A 17412-nucleotide genomic window follows, 5' to 3' on the forward strand; every position below is an offset into this window, starting at 1 on the left:
TAAATAAAACATTTCAAAGACTGCTTGTTTTTTCTGAAAGACCTGTGACACAAAACTAAAGGAAAATTTATTGGTGAGATCACTCCTTCCTTGATTTCCAGTAGAGTGACACTTTAGGTAATATAGTAGACAGAAAAGTATGCTTAGATGCTAGAAAGTTGGAGGAAGAAGATTAAGATCCATTTGTGCAGTAGTATAGAACCCAATACATACCTGAAGGTGATCTAAATGTAATCACCAAATAAAGAGGAAGATAGAGCCTCGGCTGAACATCTCTTTTGACCAAATGATGCTTCCAATCCTAGGGATGGGTTATATCATATCTAATTGAGTTGTTGGCTAGAGGGGTCTCTTGGAAACTCCTAAACAACTGAGGCTGTTGCCAAGACTATGGGTTGTTCTCTACAAACTTACAACAAGAGTCTATTGGTGAAGACAGCACCTACACAACTCATTGGAGATGGAGAAGTCGAGCTGGTGTGTACATAGAGCCTTCACCACTACATCTTAGTGGCTTTTGGTACTGGAAGGCACTCTGCATGCTAACAAAGGAGAAATATAAACAGCAAACCAGCCATAAAACTTTTGATTGTGATGGTGCCATGCTAGCAAGACAAGCTAGTGTAATGGTGGCACAAAGTTTGTGGTAGTAACCAGCCGATATCTGATTTGTATTAAGACCCACTCCACAAGATAGAACCCATACCTAACACTGCTTGAATGGCCAAGAATTTGAACTAAATATCCCATGGAACTAGGATAAAACCAAATAATACTGAAATACTAAAACAATGAATGTAGCAACAAAATGACTCCTATTGACATTCTGCTGTACTGATAGATCAGTGTCTTACTCACCATCATCAGGGAAACTTCTTTCTGCAGCAGACAGGAATAAATACAGACAACCACAGCCAGAAAATATGTAGAGAATGAGAGACATTGGAATACTCAGCCCTAAATTGGAGTGTAAGAGCCAGATAGAAGGAGGACACACACACACACACACACACACACACACACACACATACACACACACACACACACACACACACACACACACACACACACACACACACACACACACCCTAGAAGTGAACAGGATCAATGCACATATGATCTAATATAATCTGAGGCAGCATTCTCTGGGCCTTCACTGGTTTGTACCAGATGGGATCTTATAGCTGAAAACAGAAGTGCACACATGCTCCCCTTCCTAACCCAGAAGCAATCTCCAATTGATAATGACCTGCAAATGAAACTTTAGTTTTCTCCAAGGGAGTCTTCCTTGAGAAACAAACTATTTTTAGGGGTAGGCTGCAGGCCCAGCAATAGATAGCCAACAGAAATAACACTCAGTGGTACCTTTGGAAGTTCCTTGTCTCATAATATTATGTCTGGACTTTAAAAAATTGTATATATTATATGTAATTATATATATATACATATAATATATATATATATATATAATTATACATATATTTTTATTTTTATTTTGTTTATATATTTTTTTCTCTTCTTTTACTTCACAGGTCATTTGTGTATAGCTCATGCCTTCCAGTTTAGTGTTTGAATGGGATTCTTTGGTGTCCTAACAAGTAGGACTCAGTGTTGGTATTCATTTCTTGTGCTGTCCTTGGTCTCCTTTCCTTCTGTTTGTTGTTTGGTCCTATTACAGTGTGTCAGTATTTGTTTTCTCTTATTGTATTTTATTATCTTTTTATCCCTTACAAGCCTGTTTGGCTTCTAGTGAGAGACTGAAAAGGAGTGCATGTGGATGGGAAAGGAGATGGAGAGGAGCTAAGAGGAGTAAAGGGTAAGGAAACTGTAGTCAAGATACGTTATATGCGAAAAAAATCTATTTTCAATAAAGGAAAATGAACAAAGGTGATGGATTATTAGTGACTCTAGTGTTTAATTTCCTCAAATATTACAACAGCAAGCTAGTGATTGCTGCCCTGGTCTAGTTCATAAGGCCACTGTCAAGATTATATGCCAGACAATAATGATAATCTCCCATGAAAATATAAAAGTCTTATTGTGAGGGAGAATTAAAGGAGTAAATCCAGGCAGTCATGAGTGTCATGAGAATGAACATCTCTCAGTAATGAGGCACACAAATCCATGTTCACAAAGTCCAGGCACCAGTGAAAAAATGTACCATCCATGGAAACACCATCGTCTCTGCCTAGAACATCACTTGCTATTGTGGCTGACCAGTTTCTCCAAAATTTCCCCAACTTAGAGGTGTTCAAGACCTTGGAAACAGACCTGTTATTTCCTGCTGTCTCTTCTTTAACTTGCTGTTAGGATTATTCCTGTGGTGCCTCAATCACAGGCAGAAGCAGGTGAGGATAGCATTGGAGTTAATTAGCAAGAGAAGTGAAAGACAGAAGACTAGAAACTTTGAGAAAAGTAATTAGGAAGACTCACTTAGGAAGTTAAAGGACTTTGACAATTAGTCCAAACCTGATATTAGTGCTCTGCACCTGAACTTGGTTCTTTTTCTGTGCCCTGTCTTCTGTGTACTGTAACTGCTAGAATGCTTAACCCATCACCACATAAATTTTACATTCATATTGTAATTGGGTAGAACTTATCATCACATCACAGAGTAGACACCCGAGTTTCAGAGAGGTTAAGTCTTTTGCCTGAAGATATACAGAGAAGAAAGATAAGGGTTCAAATCTAAGTCAGAGTGCTACTTCAATAAGTTTTGGCACTCTGCCATGTAGCCCCTCATCATTAGTACAAATGAATAACAGAAAGCTTCCCTACCTATTAATGTAAACTACACACTTAATGCAAAAATGCAAAGGTGAAGAAACTATCATTGCTGAGTGGTTGTGATGAGAAAAACCAATTAAAAAGAAATTAAAACAGAGTAATGGAAGATTGATTAAATAAATAAATTTTATAAAATATAGTATTAAAGGCCCTTAAAACATTGAAATAAGGCCATATTTGTTGGTTTTCAGTTATCTAGACTCTAATATTGTTCCCAAATCATAATGTAATTTTGATTTACATATACAGGTTACCAAGTTGATAGGTACCTGAATTCTCTACAAATGTAGATAATGAAAACTGCTAGTATTGCTAACTGACTGAGAGGAGGATGGGATTGAAGGAAGGGAAGGTTGGCAGAGGTTTTATGTTTATTTTATAACTATTATAGATAGTATTGCATACTTATAATCTGCATTATTTTGGTTTAAAATTAGACCATACTGAATAATATCTAAGATTATTCACAGCTTCCAAATTGTATGCTTGAAATTAGAAAAACAAAACTGTTTTCAAATTAAATGTGCTTCTTTTCAACAAGGCTCTGCTGTGACCAAAAGACAGCACAACATTTTGTGTTTATACAGTGTACTTGCGTGGGATGCTTTTTCAATGTGACAGCTGGAGGGAGGAATCTGGTCAAAGGCTGACCCCTAGCATATGGCCTTACAGGTTTCTTGGTATGTATACACAACCCATTCTTGGCAAGGTCAAGAGTGGACCAGAAAGTGATTCATTAAGCTTTTGTGGTTGATGTGCTCTAGATATTTCCTACAAGTCAACATCTTGTGCAGGCCAACCTATGCCCCAGCCTTCATAGAACAAAATTCTTCCAATGAAGGAGATAGAAATCTACATATACAGGGGCAAAGAACTAAGCCTGCAGATTGCACACTAAACAGGAAGGACATTGTTCCACCACCACCACAACATTTAGAGAAACATTTTGCAATTAGTAATAATATTTCTAAGTCTGAATTTACTCCTACACAGACTGTGGCTAAGTAACACCACTGCTAATCTTCTAATTTGTTATTTGTCTTTCAGATTGAGTGTGGTGTTACATAACATTTTATCTACAGCAAGAAAATATTTCTATCCCTAATAAGCTATTCAGCATTAAGAAGCCTTCATGTTTTTCCATCAAGCAAAATAGTAAACCAACTACAAAAAAAAAAAAAAAAAAAAAAAAAAAAACTATCTATAATACCTTAGTCCATTCTCTATTGATACAAACATACCAGACAGTTTGTTAGGAAATGTTTTTTTAATTACTTGAATTATATAGGAAAGAAGCTCTTGTTGTTGTTGTTGACAATTTTGGAGATAAGGAAGTTCAAGAGCATAATGCTAGCATCATTTTAGCATCATAACAGTCCTTAAGCCTTACTTCAACTCATGGTGGATGACAGAAGGAGAAGAGGGTGCATGCAAAAAGCCTCACTTTGTATCGACTTGGTTTCCTAATGAACAACCCAATCTTAGAAAATCCTACTCTTGTCTAAAAGGATCCAACTCGTGGAGAAACATGCTAATATCTATATTTAAAATAATACTTTATTCTTTGAAAATGCCATATGTTATACAATGTATTATGATCTTAGCTATCCTCATTACCTCTCTCCCATTACCCATGGGATCCATCAACCTGCCTTCCTCTTAACTTTATGTATTTATTATTGTTATTCTTATCATTATTAATAATAGTCAACTGAGTATAATTAGTGCTATGTGAGAATGGATATGGGTCATTCACTGGGGATACAAAACCTACCAGTAGCAACATCCTTAATGAAAGGGGATTCTCCATCCCTCAGTGCCCACCAACTGTCAATAACTCCTTAGATAGTGGAGGTGCCTCAGGAGTGCCTCCACATCCATACTTAAGGTTTAAAATGACTTAGTCTTGTGCAGGCAAACATAGCTGCTCAAAGTTAACATGTGCATCTGCCATGTCATGTCCTGAATAAAATGTTTCTCACCTGCCCTCTTAATCCTTTCCTTCCTCTTTTTTTTTCCTTTTTTCTCTTCTTTATTTCTTTTTTTTCCCCCAAGACGGGGTTTCTCTGTGTAGCTTTGTGCCTTTCCTGGAACTCACTTTGGAGACCAGGCTGGCCTTGAACTCACAGAGATCCGCCTGCCTCTGCCTCCCCAGTGCTGGGAATAAAGGCGTGTGCAACCACCGCCCGGCTCTAATTCCTTCTTAACCAAGCCTACTTTAAAGGCTTCACTTCACAATATTGCCATAAAGACAACTTTCAACAAGAATTCTATAGCTCACATTATATGTGAACTATATCAATAGGAAAGATCAGGGTTAGCTAAAGAATAAAGAGAAAACCTCAATATGCTGAAATACATATGTTCGTAGAGTAGTATAAGGTAGTTTTTAGTTCATCTATTCCAATTCAACTAGTACTTAGTATGGACTTGAGCCCCAAATTATAGAAAATATGTTTGATTTGGCATAAAAAATTCTGCATAGTCTATATTGCATATTCTCTATTTTCTTCTTTTCCTAACAAATTATAGATAATCTTTAAACCCCTCACCCAATTTTCTGTCGCTATAATGGATTCATTGTTAGCTCGAATCCTTCTGATTTCCACATCTACATGCCCAGAGAGATTCTCATACCCAGATAATATTTTTTAATCCCTTTAAGGCCTATGCCTTGATTAGCCACATCATATTTCTCACAATTATCTGAGATAAAACTTTCTCAACACTAAATTCAAGGCAAGGGCTGACCTCAGGCACAATCTAGCAGTCTACTTGCCTAATATGCACAAATCATGGGTTTTAACTCTATGTGTAATAATAAGTACAATATTGAAAAATCGTAGTTCATTTCAGCTCACTGACTACCCTAGGGTCTGTGTTTCTGTTTCCACATCACATATGGACAGAAATATAACTTTCTTCACTCAGAAATCTGGAGCTATTTTTTTTTTAAAATCAAAACCATAAACAAACAAACAACAACAACAAAACCCCTATGATCTTCAATATTCTTAAACATTTCCTTCCAGGCTTCTAATTACTTTTCTTCAGTGGCTACTACCATTGTTTCAATTCTCATTTTCTTAAAACTAACCTACAGTCAATATCAAGTTCTTCTCCATTTTCTATTCAACTGGTCCATCCTGTTCAGATGTGTGAAGTAGCCACGCTAGCTCACACACAACCTCCTTAACTTTTTCTGCTTCTTTCCTCATACTAGCAGTGAGATCTCTGTCTCTTTGCTTGTCCTATCCTAATTTCTGTAAATTTAAAGATTTGAGCTTTTTTGTTTTGTTTGCTTGTTTACTTTTTTTTTTTTACCAGTTATTCTCAATTTGATTAGCCCAACTCTTGAACTCAAGAGAGAAATATTCAGTCTCTTTAAATATCTAACAGCAAAGCCCAGCACACTGAGCCTAGGCAGGCCCAAGCTCCTTCCCACTGCACCAATGCTGTGCAAGGTGTCACACCACAGGCACTGGATTCCAGAAGCCTGCCCATAGACCAGGGACAGATCCCAAACCCCTGCAGAAAGAGGGCTGGGGGTGCAAGGAGGGAGAGAGGGGGTCTGTGGATAGCACGTGGAGTGAGTAGAAAATTTCTTAATAAAGAAAAATGAAAAAAATCTGAATAACATAAATTTCTCTATTTATTAGATAAGTTTTTTTTCACTTTATTATTCTAACTATTAGAATTTTCTTCAATGAACTTGTGGTAACTTGGAAATTCAGTTTATACATATATACCTTTACAAATAACCAAACAAAATATTTGACTCCGAAAATTTCAACTTGCACAAAATTTCATCTCATTCATCATATGGTTTTCTCATCTGGATGCATTTTTTAATGTTTCTTTATTATACTCCATTATATTAAGCCTGTTTTCAAATCTGAGTGTTACTAGAGCCATCTCCCAGGTAGATGAATTTGTTTTCTATAGATTCTCAAAGCTTAGTTATTAAGCAAAACAGATTTATTTTCAAATTTCATGAATGTTTGAAACAGAACACCATTCTAGGTACTTAATAATTCTCCATTTATGATCTCATATCAAGCTTTGAAGATCATATACAACTTGCTGTTTCTGTATTAACATTAGGTACTAAGAATACACGTCACTCTCCACTGCCGGTTTTCTTTTGGTGATTTATATGATGGTTTCATCTTTGTGCCATTCTCTAAATGAAGATTCTGACATTATTGTTAAAGTGATGTCATGGTCTACTGAGAATATTTTGCATATATTTCTCTAATTTACATATTAAATGCTAAAATTAGTTTTTCATTACTGAAGAAGAAAGTTAAATCCTCATGAGAAATTTTGGGCAATTATATTTTTTTCTTTTCTGTAAATTAAGGCTATGTTGTAAACATCTCCTCAGCACAAGCATGTTTATAGTATGAATACAGATGGGTTTCTTTTTTAAACTGCATATGTCAAATTTCTACCTGACACATAGCACTTCTGTGACTTCCTCTATAATTGTTATTTCTATTTTTCTTTGTTGTTTTGAGTAATAAATATAGACATTGAGAAGATTCTACACCAGAGAGTGCTGCCTGTATTTTCTGTTATCTGGCCCAGATTTTTAGGGTCTGTTACAGCTTTGTTTAACAATGAGTGAGTAGCAGCAGTAGACAGCAGATTGTGAAAATCTTCGATGGACTATGTAATGGTTAATGTTGATTGATAACTTTATGAAGTTTAGAGATACCATAGAAACAGACCTCTGGGTATGTCCTTGTTAATTTCTAGGTTGGATTAACAGAGGTAGAAAAATCCACTCCAGATTTAGGTGTCCTAATTTTGTGAACTGGAACCCACGATGACATAAAATGGGGAATTTGAGCTGAGCTGCAACATTCCATGCTCTCTAATTTCTGCCTACAGATGCAATTGGACCAGCTGTTTCATGTTCCTTCCCCATTATTTCAGTATTGTGATGTTCTCTATGCTTGAGTGTGAACTAGCATAAACCTATGCTTCCTTAGCTGCATTCTTCTGGTATGTTGTTGCTGCAATGAGAAAATAACTGAGGTGTAATGAGATGAAAAGTTTTGAGGTAGAGGAATTAACAGTAGAAGAGAATGATGTTTAACAAAGACTAAGGAAAAATGTGGTAGAAAATTAGGACTTATTTCAAGAGAAAATAAATAAAATCCACCTAGTATGTTTGTGTCACCAATCAAAAATGTGTCCCTAGAAAGATACCAAAACCCATTGACTGACACTGGGACCTAGAAGGAGTTGATACTTAAGGCTAGCTGTAGAATTTCTGTTGTGATCTGTTTGTCTACAGTGCATGCTTCCCTGGGTTTTCTGCTCCATTCACAAAGGCATGGGCTTCACTCTTAGAAAAATCAATTGTTTTTTTCTAACATTTCTTAAGAGAAAAGTGCTCAAAAATTTTGTGAGATAGCACAATACCCGAGACATTAGCACTTTTAATATTTTTTGAATAGAAGCCTAATTATTTGGAATATCATTTAACAAACTTAATTATTTATTGCCTATGGTCTATCATGCCTTGGAGATAGATATTTTACCTGGGAAAATACCTGTACATTTGTGAATCCTAAAAGGAGAACCAGAAAGTTAATGACCTGTGTCTTATTCATTCTTCAAGTACTGGTCCAGGACAGTCGATTTCTGTAATTAACTTTTGTGATCATAACTATCTAACTCTTTACTTTTAATTTATAATTTCATTTTACTTCGTTGTCAATGTTCTTAACTATGTGTTGAACATAGTTCTTTGTTTTTATTCATTATTAGTTCACTTGAACCCATTTGGTCCAAATTTGTTTTTGGAGGCTTTTCTGGCAATATATTAGTTCCCCTTTTCTATATTCTGCTAATTCATCATTGCTAAAACCAAAATAATGCCATGTATAAGGGAGTGATTTATGAAACTGACTTTCTACACAGATATTTCAGGTTGATATTAGTTTGGTGATACTAGCTATCAATATTATATGTAGCATATCTATTTTTTAAAATTTTCTTTGAACAGGTAGTTTGATTTTGAAATAGACAACTCATTTCAAAAATGAAGGCTACTCAGCCAAATGTGAGATAAGGGACATGAGAAAGTGATGGAATCCCACAAGGCTATTTTGTAACTTTTAAAAAAAAAATTATTCTTTGTGTCTTTCACATCACGTTTCTCTATCCCATTTGTCTCCCTTTGTCCTCTGCCCTTGCAACCTGTGCCCCCAAGTAAAATGAGAGAAAATTTTTTAAAAAAGGAAAGAAAATCTCATCATGGAATCTGTAGTGTGACACAGTGAGTAACACAGTATATCCTGTAGTTCATATATCTTTACTTGCAAGTGTTCATTGCCAAGAGTCATTGGTCTGGCTCGAGGCCTCTGGTTTCTACTACACCATAGATACTGGGCCCTCACTGAGGCTGCTCTTGGATAATCTGTTGTTGCCTCATATTATGGAGATCCTGCTGTTTTGGATGTGTAAGACATGCCCCTTCACGTGTTGCAGCAGATCACAGATGGGGTGGTTGTTGGGGTGGGCCAAGTCAAAACCCTGGTTCTGGGCCTGGGTAGTTCCAGAGTTGGTCAGCCCACCACTTCTTCCCTGTCTTCACCAGCAGCATGAGCTTGCCTGCATTTCTCAGGACAGTTCACCCTGTGCAGCAACTGTTCCCCTGCTTTCATGTCTTCAGGATCGTCACACCCATAGGTACACCATCAGCACCAGCTCTATTGTGCTGCCCAGGTGAGGTACAGGGGCCACTCTTCTGAGTGCTGCAGCTGGTAGGAGGGAGGCCAGGACAGTCTCCCAAACTTCCAAATGGAAATGTCTTAGAAGCCCAACATTCTCTCGGGATCAAATTGGTGCAGCCAGGAGCAATTGTGTCTCACGTCAACAAAATTTTAATTTATTTAAATGCCATATTCTCTAGGTCTATGAAGTGTTTGAAGATTACCTATCTATCTGAAATATATCTATGTATACCTAGAAGACTTAACTAACATGGCTACAAATATGATTATCATAGATGTCTAATTATTAATCTATTTTTATTTATCCATTACAATTTTAAATGAGTTACAAAAACATAATACCACACACAAGAATATATATATATATATATATATATATATATATATATATATATATATACAGTATAACAAAATTAAGTTTAAATTTGTATCAATAAACTAAAATCTATAGCAATGTAAAACATTTTAAACAAGTTGTTACTCTTTAAAAGTAGGTTCATTAATCTACCCTTTCATCCTATCATATCTAAACTATCCCCTTTGTTTTTCTTTAGAAAGAGATTATATTTATAATCAACCTGTTTTAAATAAAAATAATGGTTTTTCTCTGTCCCACACCAGAGGGCTCTTCTTAACCATTTTTTTTTTAAGCATTATGTCTGGGTTTAGAGGGGGAGTGAGCCAATTCCATCTCTAAAGCCAGCTTGGTATATTTGGGAATTTGGGCGTAGTTTCTCTTACTACTTCCTGATGGAGGGGGGGGGGCTGTATCTTATGCGGACACAATGAAAATTTTAGACCTATATGGTAGTCCTTGAGGCTGTATTGTGGGAGCCAATTGTCTTGAAACTGTTCTGGATGTTGGATCATCTGGGCCATGGTGTCATCTGAGATCTTTCAGGGGGTCTTGGCTGGTCAAATCTGATGTATCTTAATCTGGAACAAATCCATAGCCTCTGGCTTTCTGGGGAAACAAAAGCAGATCCTCTTTTACAAAGCAAATCCTTAAATCCAAATTTTGAAGTCAAGGTACCTTTAAAATATACATATTAGTTTAATTTAACATCTTTTTTGATCAAATGTTTTTTTGAAGTTAAAAATCCCAAAGAAGGATCTTACACTTGATCTTAGCCAAACAACCTTGATCTGGAGGAGGTGGGAAGGGGGGGTGGGCTGGGGGGAGGGGGAGGGGGGCGAGAGGGGGTGAACAGGGGAATCTGTGACTATTATGTTGAACTGAATGGTGTTGTAAAATAAATTTAAAAAAAATCCCAAAGACAATACAATCCAGATTGTCTGTGTAATATTTATCTTTACTTGGCTTTTTTATATTAATTTATCTTTTTTTGTCTCTTTAAAGCCTACTTATTGTGAATCTATTGCTTTAAACTGTAGTATTCTAAGACTGAAACGGTGCTGTGGCTGCTGGCTCCACCCATTTTAGTTTACCAACATGGCGTTTTTCACCAGTTTTGTTAGTCATCAAGTCTCAGAAATAGTGGGTCTAAGCTTTTTATCAAAGCAGCATGTAGCCCAGAAACCTTTTTTTTTTTTTTTTTAATACTAGTAAAGACTAAATCTACCATACAGCGTAATGTGCCGCTGGCAGATACCTCATTACCGCCATACTGTCTCAACCCGCGTTTTGTGGTGTCTAGCTGTCCTTATGAGACATGAAGCAGGAACCTGTTTTTGGCTCTGTTTAGAATTGGTTATTAAATATTCTCAGGTTTAAGGTGGAAAATCGAGCCGTTGGGCGCCATTTGTTGCTGGAGGGCTTCTCTCCAGGTTCCACCAAGCCCTGCAGTCCCACAATCCACTTATAAAATAATCACTCAGACGCTTATATCACTTATAAACTGTATGGCCGTGGCAGGCTTCTTGTTAACTGTTCTTTTATCTTAAATTAACGCATTTTTATAAATCTATACCTTGCCACGTGGCTGGTGGCTTACCGGCGTCTTTACATGCTACTTGTCCTGGTGGTGGCTGCAGTGTCTCTCCCCCTTCTTTCTGTTTCCCCAATTCTCCTCTCTCCTTGTCCCGCCTATACTTCCTGTCTGGTCACTGGCCATCAGTGTTTTATTTATATAGAATGATATCCACAGCAGATACCCACACCTTTAGCCAAATCATTCCATTATACAGCCCTGCTGGGCAAAACAAGTTCAGACATTGTGGCCTTGAGAAAGGCCTTATTAGGGAGCCTCTGTGGGCCCCCACATTCTTGCCCTCACCAACTGCTCAGCACCATACTGAGCTGGACAAGGAGACCCACTCATGCCCAGAGCAATCCTTCTGGGTGCTGACTATTATTAAAGTATATGAAGACACTTTATTACTACTTACAGAATTATTGTGCCCCAATAGACAATGCAAACAGTTTAAAGCACTCTGACTTCACAGCAGTATAATATGTACTTGGTGACATCACCATGAACTCTTTTAGCTACAGTTGCATAGCTGTGTCAAAGTTCCTGAGGGAAAGGTATCTTACCTTCGCTCATGGTTTCAGAGCATTCAGTCCATGGTTTCCTGACCTCATGTAGTTGGGCAGAACATCATGTCGGCAAGAATGAATAACAAAATAGTTTCTTATTTCATTGTGAAAAGGAGCAGAGAGAGAAGATTCAAAAGCGGGACAGGGCAAGCTTCTTTTTGCCACTTCCTGAAATGTCATAGTATGAATCCATACAAAGATTAATCTATTGAGTAAGTCAGGCTCATTATGATCTGATTATCTATAGAAATATCCAGAGCTGTGCTACACTCCTCCCTAGCAAAGTTAATCATATTTATAATTATTTAAAATGCAATTTTTTAAATTTATTTATTAAATTTAATTTTACATATCAGCCACGGATTCCCTTGTTCTCCCCCTCCCACCCCCCACTCCCCCACCTTCCCCCCAGCCCACACTCCATTCCCATCTCCTCCAGGGCAAAGACTCCCCCAGGATTGAGTTCAACCTGGTAGATTCAGTCCAGGCAGGTCCAGTCCCCTCCTCCTAGGCTGAAAATGCAAAAGTAATGAAATGCAAATTTTTTTAAAAAATCCAATTAATTAATTCATACTAGGTAGAATAGTGCTGAGGTCTCTGAAAACTTTAGTCATACATTTGAGAGGTGGAAACATACTTTTTTTTTGTACTTCAGTGACAAATCACTGAAAGTGAAAGAAAAGAAGTGAAAGCATTTCTATGTGAGGAGACAAAAGTGATTATTGTAGAGGTTTTTGTTAACCAAATCAGTTCAACATCATCATAAAGTTCTGCCCAGTTTAATTCCCAAGGTACCTGGGTTATTCTCTTTCCTTTTATTTCTTGTCCTTTTTTATTATTATTAAGAAATTTTTATTCATTTTACATACCAATCACAGGTCCTCCCTCTCCCCTCCTCTCACCCCTCCAGCCTTCCCCTCCCAACCCACCCTTCATTCCCTCCTACAAGAAGGTAAGTTCTCCCATGGGGAGTAAAAAGATGGGCAGAGAGCATGAGAGATTTTATCCATATAATTATTTCCCATTTTTCTTCTCTTTAACCCCATTTCTAGATCTCAGTGACTTACAAAATATAGACCCTATGAAATTAATGGTGTTTTTTAGATAAGTTAAATTACCTCACTATTCATTCATTAATACAGTTTCCATTTTTCCTGTCACTAACTTTTTGTTAAAACACTGTATAATTTTGCATCATGCTTCTGCTAATGATTACAAAAAAAGTATGGATGTAGCATGAATCTTAAAAGTTCTTATTAATAAAATCAAACCCAAGGCCAGTTATTGGGGTGAACACTGGAAAATCAGAGAGCCAAAACAAGCCACAGCTACCTCACCTCGCCGGATTCTCAGCTGGTCTTGTTTCCTCAGACTGGAGGCTTCTGAGTCCTCATCCAGAATGGGTCTAAGCTGAATTGCTGCTCAAAAGCACGAATGCTTAAGCAGGCCAAATGCTTAACCAGCCAAATGCTTCTAATTTCTGGTCCTCATGCCTTATATACCTTTCTGCTTTCTACTACCACTCCCTGGGATTAAAGGAGTGATGAGTCACCATGCCTGTCTGTATCCTTGAACACATGGATTTCTGCCTCTGGAATTAATTTAACCCTCTAGGATTAAAGGCGTTTGCTACCACTGCCTATCCTTTATGTTTAATATTGTGGCTGCTCTGTCTCTGACCCCAGATAAAATATGCACAGTATTTGGGGGAATACAATACCACATATGGAGATTGGAGTGAAGTTGCCTTTGGAATACTTCAGCTCACATAATTTCTTTTGTTTTGATATTGTCTCACTGTATTAGATAAAGAGCCAAATATCCATCCTCAACAGCTCTACCCATGTTCATTATTTTTTCTTATTCATAAAATGCAATACTTCTTGATCTCCATAGATGCAAAACACATGGGAAAAATAAACAGATTCAACAGTAAAATTTTGTTTTCAAAATGTGAAGAATGTTGTATACTTACAATGAAATATTGTAGAAACACTGTAGATATTTATCAACATCATGCAGTTCTCTTAGAGAGTCAGTGATTTGGGTTTATTACATCAAGTATCCACTTGAACTTTATTGTCCTATGACAAGATGTCTGTGCACCAACCGCTCTAGCAGTGGAGATGGTAGTCTTTGAATTCTCCTTATCTGAAGTAAAAAAATCAGAAGCTCACACAACTTTCCATGAACTGGACCATGCATGAAAAATGTAGCTTAGAGTGTCTATAATTTTCTTTCAAATATCAAAATAAATGATTAACTAACCTAGGTTCTTAGTTTTATGCAAACATAAAAATGATCAATGCACACGTCATGGCATAGTCTTATTAGACTCATTGAATATATAATTAATCTTTGGAGAGAAACAAAAAAAGAAAAGAGACTTAATTTTGTTTAACTCTCACAAGATACCTTGAAATCTTACAGGAGGAATTACTAAGCTTCTTCCTTAAAATTAACAGATAACAAACAATAATGCATTTATCCTAACAGAGACATTTACATAAAAGGATTTATTGATGTGAGGTTCATTATATAGAAATGAGCACGTAAAGACATGCTTTACAGACATTTGAAGACAACGTAGTGTGCTCTCTGGATGACATAGTCTCCAATTATTCCTATTTGAAATGGTCAGTATACATAAGTCTATGGTATGTTTTGCCTAACCAAAATTATAAATAAAGTCATTTTCTGTAAAACTTTCCACTTGAAATTTCTAGCATTGACTAATTTATTAGACAAAAGTTAATACAATAAAAATTTCCTCCTTCTAATCATAAATACACTTCTTTAATACTTTTTTCTGAGTGAAAAAAAATTAATTTTGTCAAAGCTCAGCATGGACCCTTTCAGAAATGATTTCTCTCCTTATCAAGGGATAAAAGCATCACAATCTAATTACTCCTCATGGATATTTTAATTCCTTGTGGCTTCTCATTTTCCTCCAAACTTGCAATGTGTTGTTTAAAATTTCAGGCCCTCCATGAATCCTTTTAAATCTTCCTGTCCATTCTATTCTCAATCTCGGTGACTCCTGTTTAATCTTTAAAGCCTTCAATACTTCAAACACATAAATAGCTCTGAGTTCAATTTGTTTTTTGTCTTATACTTGTTCCTCAAGGACTATAGCTACTTGGGAAATCTTCTTTTGCAATAACTACAAAGGCAAAGATGGCAAGGCCATCCGCTCAGATGAATTTTCACCATCTGTTCATCCCTGTTCATTAACTAATTGAGAAAGGAAATCCTGTGGACAAACTCTAAGTTAAAGGAGAGGGAGGCTTATCCTGAGAATGAGAAGGCCACGTGAAAGGTGATGAGTAGGATAATGACTGTATTGGACTTCCAATTTAATTCATTAAAGAAAAAATGGCCAAAATTTAAAGCTGAAAACATGCTATCTTCCAGAACCAATCAATTTGCTTCTCTATTTTTCTTTAAAAGTTTTATTTGAAAACAAACAATTAAGAAAAAGATACTAGGAAGGCGAAAGATAGCAACTTTCCCACGTAATTGGTAAAACTATCTGACTTTAGTACAAGAGAAGCAAACAGAAAGAAACACCTGATTTCCAAGCTGATTTCCTTTCTTCTGTTTTCCGAGTGGGTCCTTTGCTTTCCTTTAGACCATGCAAGAGGGTAGTAGTGCCTACAGAGAGATATTCATACAGGTGGAGATGAAGTTTACAGTATGTTAAAGTTGCCAGTAAACTCTTTAGAGAATCCCTTAAGTTATCTATGATTATTAAATGACAAGTATCTGAGCTGACCTTGAAAGTGTTTTCTCAGAAACAGTTAAAATGCATTGCTATTATGCCTTTTTTGAGCAGTCAGCACTTTCCCCTTTCCAGTTAGCCCCAGCCACTGCGTTCTGGATATATACCTGGAACACAGAGTTTCCATCCCCAGTGAACTTTCCAATACAATGTAAATAGCTTGTGGAATCTGTGTCTGGTGTGCAAATCTATTTCTTAATGTCTCTAATAACACTCTTTAGTAATGTGACTTCACTTAAAGAATTGAATTAGCTGCTACATTATCTAAGGTAGTTGGAATCTAATTAAAATCTTTTCCAAATGATGAGACTAGGGGTTTAAAAGTTGAAGGGCACACCATAGGATGATAATGAGGCTGAACCTCACATACAAGTTCTGTCACTGCCCATAAATCTTGCCTGACACTAGTAGAATTCGGCTGTTGAAATCACAGACTTACATTCATTTCTGGGCACCATTCCTTATCTTATACAGACAGAAATGTGTTAATTAGCATAACAACATAGATTTATAGCTCTGGGATAATTATAAAATTGTAGCTGATTTGACTAAATTCTAAATCTACACATACATTGTCATTACAATGAGTGGGAAGACTGTTATCATTTTTAAACTTGTCAGGTATTTTTTAATGTCCTTTTGCTATCAGTTGAAGGTAACCCTTCCTTAAAAAAAATCCTCAATAGTCAAATTTCCTTCCTGCCTCCTACCTTTCGTTCCCTCTTTCTATAATCCTGGATGTTCCCCTTCTCCCTTTTTTTTCTTCTATATAATTAATCAAATTCTAAAATCATGACTGAAAATCCATATACTCCCTTTGCCAGTATTCTATAGAAACTTTTCAAGTGTCTTTACTTTCTATCTGGCTGTATTCTTACTTGATACAGACCATAGCAAACATTATTATGCACAGGAACCTACAATTTAAATAAGTTTATTTAAAGTAATATGCACATTGTCACAAAAATTTTGCAAGTAGTGAAAACAAGTAGAAGGGAAAGCTGAGACTGGGTGGGGTTACTATCTTCAAAAACTTAACAATGCTGTGAGATAATGCTCTTGTACACTGGTTTAATAAAATGCTGATTGGCCAATAGCCAGGCAGGAAGTATAGGTGGGGTGAGCAGACAAGGAGAATGCTGGGAAGTGGAAGAGCAGAGTCAGAAGACACCAGCCCACTGTCCAAGGAGCAGCATGTAATGTACACAGGTAAAGCCATGGAACACATGGCAACATATAGATTAACAGAAATAGGCTGAGTTTAAATGTAAGAGCTAGTCAGTAGTTAGCCTGAGCTAATGGCCAAGCAGTTTTAATTAATATAAGTCTCTGTGTGTTTACTTGGGTCTGACTAGGCAGGACACATGAAAACTTCAGGTACATAACATGGTCTTCAATATGTTACCATGAGCACTTTCTTTATTATGGCACAAAATGGAATTTAACTCATATGATCAACCACCTCATATTCAGTAGTTTGTTTTCACTTTTGCAGGCACATTTCTAATTCATAATTATAGCCAAGTACTGCAGCAAATTGATGATAGAGGTTCATCAGATTTTTGTCAGAGACTTGTGTTTTCTTGGTACCTTTG

General features: G+C 36.6%; 1 protein-coding gene across 3 annotated transcripts in view; it reads left to right on the forward strand.

Annotated features, from left to right (window-relative positions):
• The window catches only part of Lrrc4c (leucine rich repeat containing 4C), a 1301043-nt gene that overhangs the window by 637742 nt on the left and 645889 nt on the right, over positions 1-17412 (forward strand). The gene's annotated exons all lie outside the window — the stretch shown is intronic.

This window comes from Peromyscus maniculatus, chromosome 4 (genome assembly GCF_049852395.1).
Source record: "Peromyscus maniculatus bairdii isolate BWxNUB_F1_BW_parent chromosome 4, HU_Pman_BW_mat_3.1, whole genome shotgun sequence".
In the NCBI taxonomy this organism is placed as follows: domain Eukaryota; kingdom Metazoa; phylum Chordata; class Mammalia; order Rodentia; family Cricetidae; genus Peromyscus; species Peromyscus maniculatus.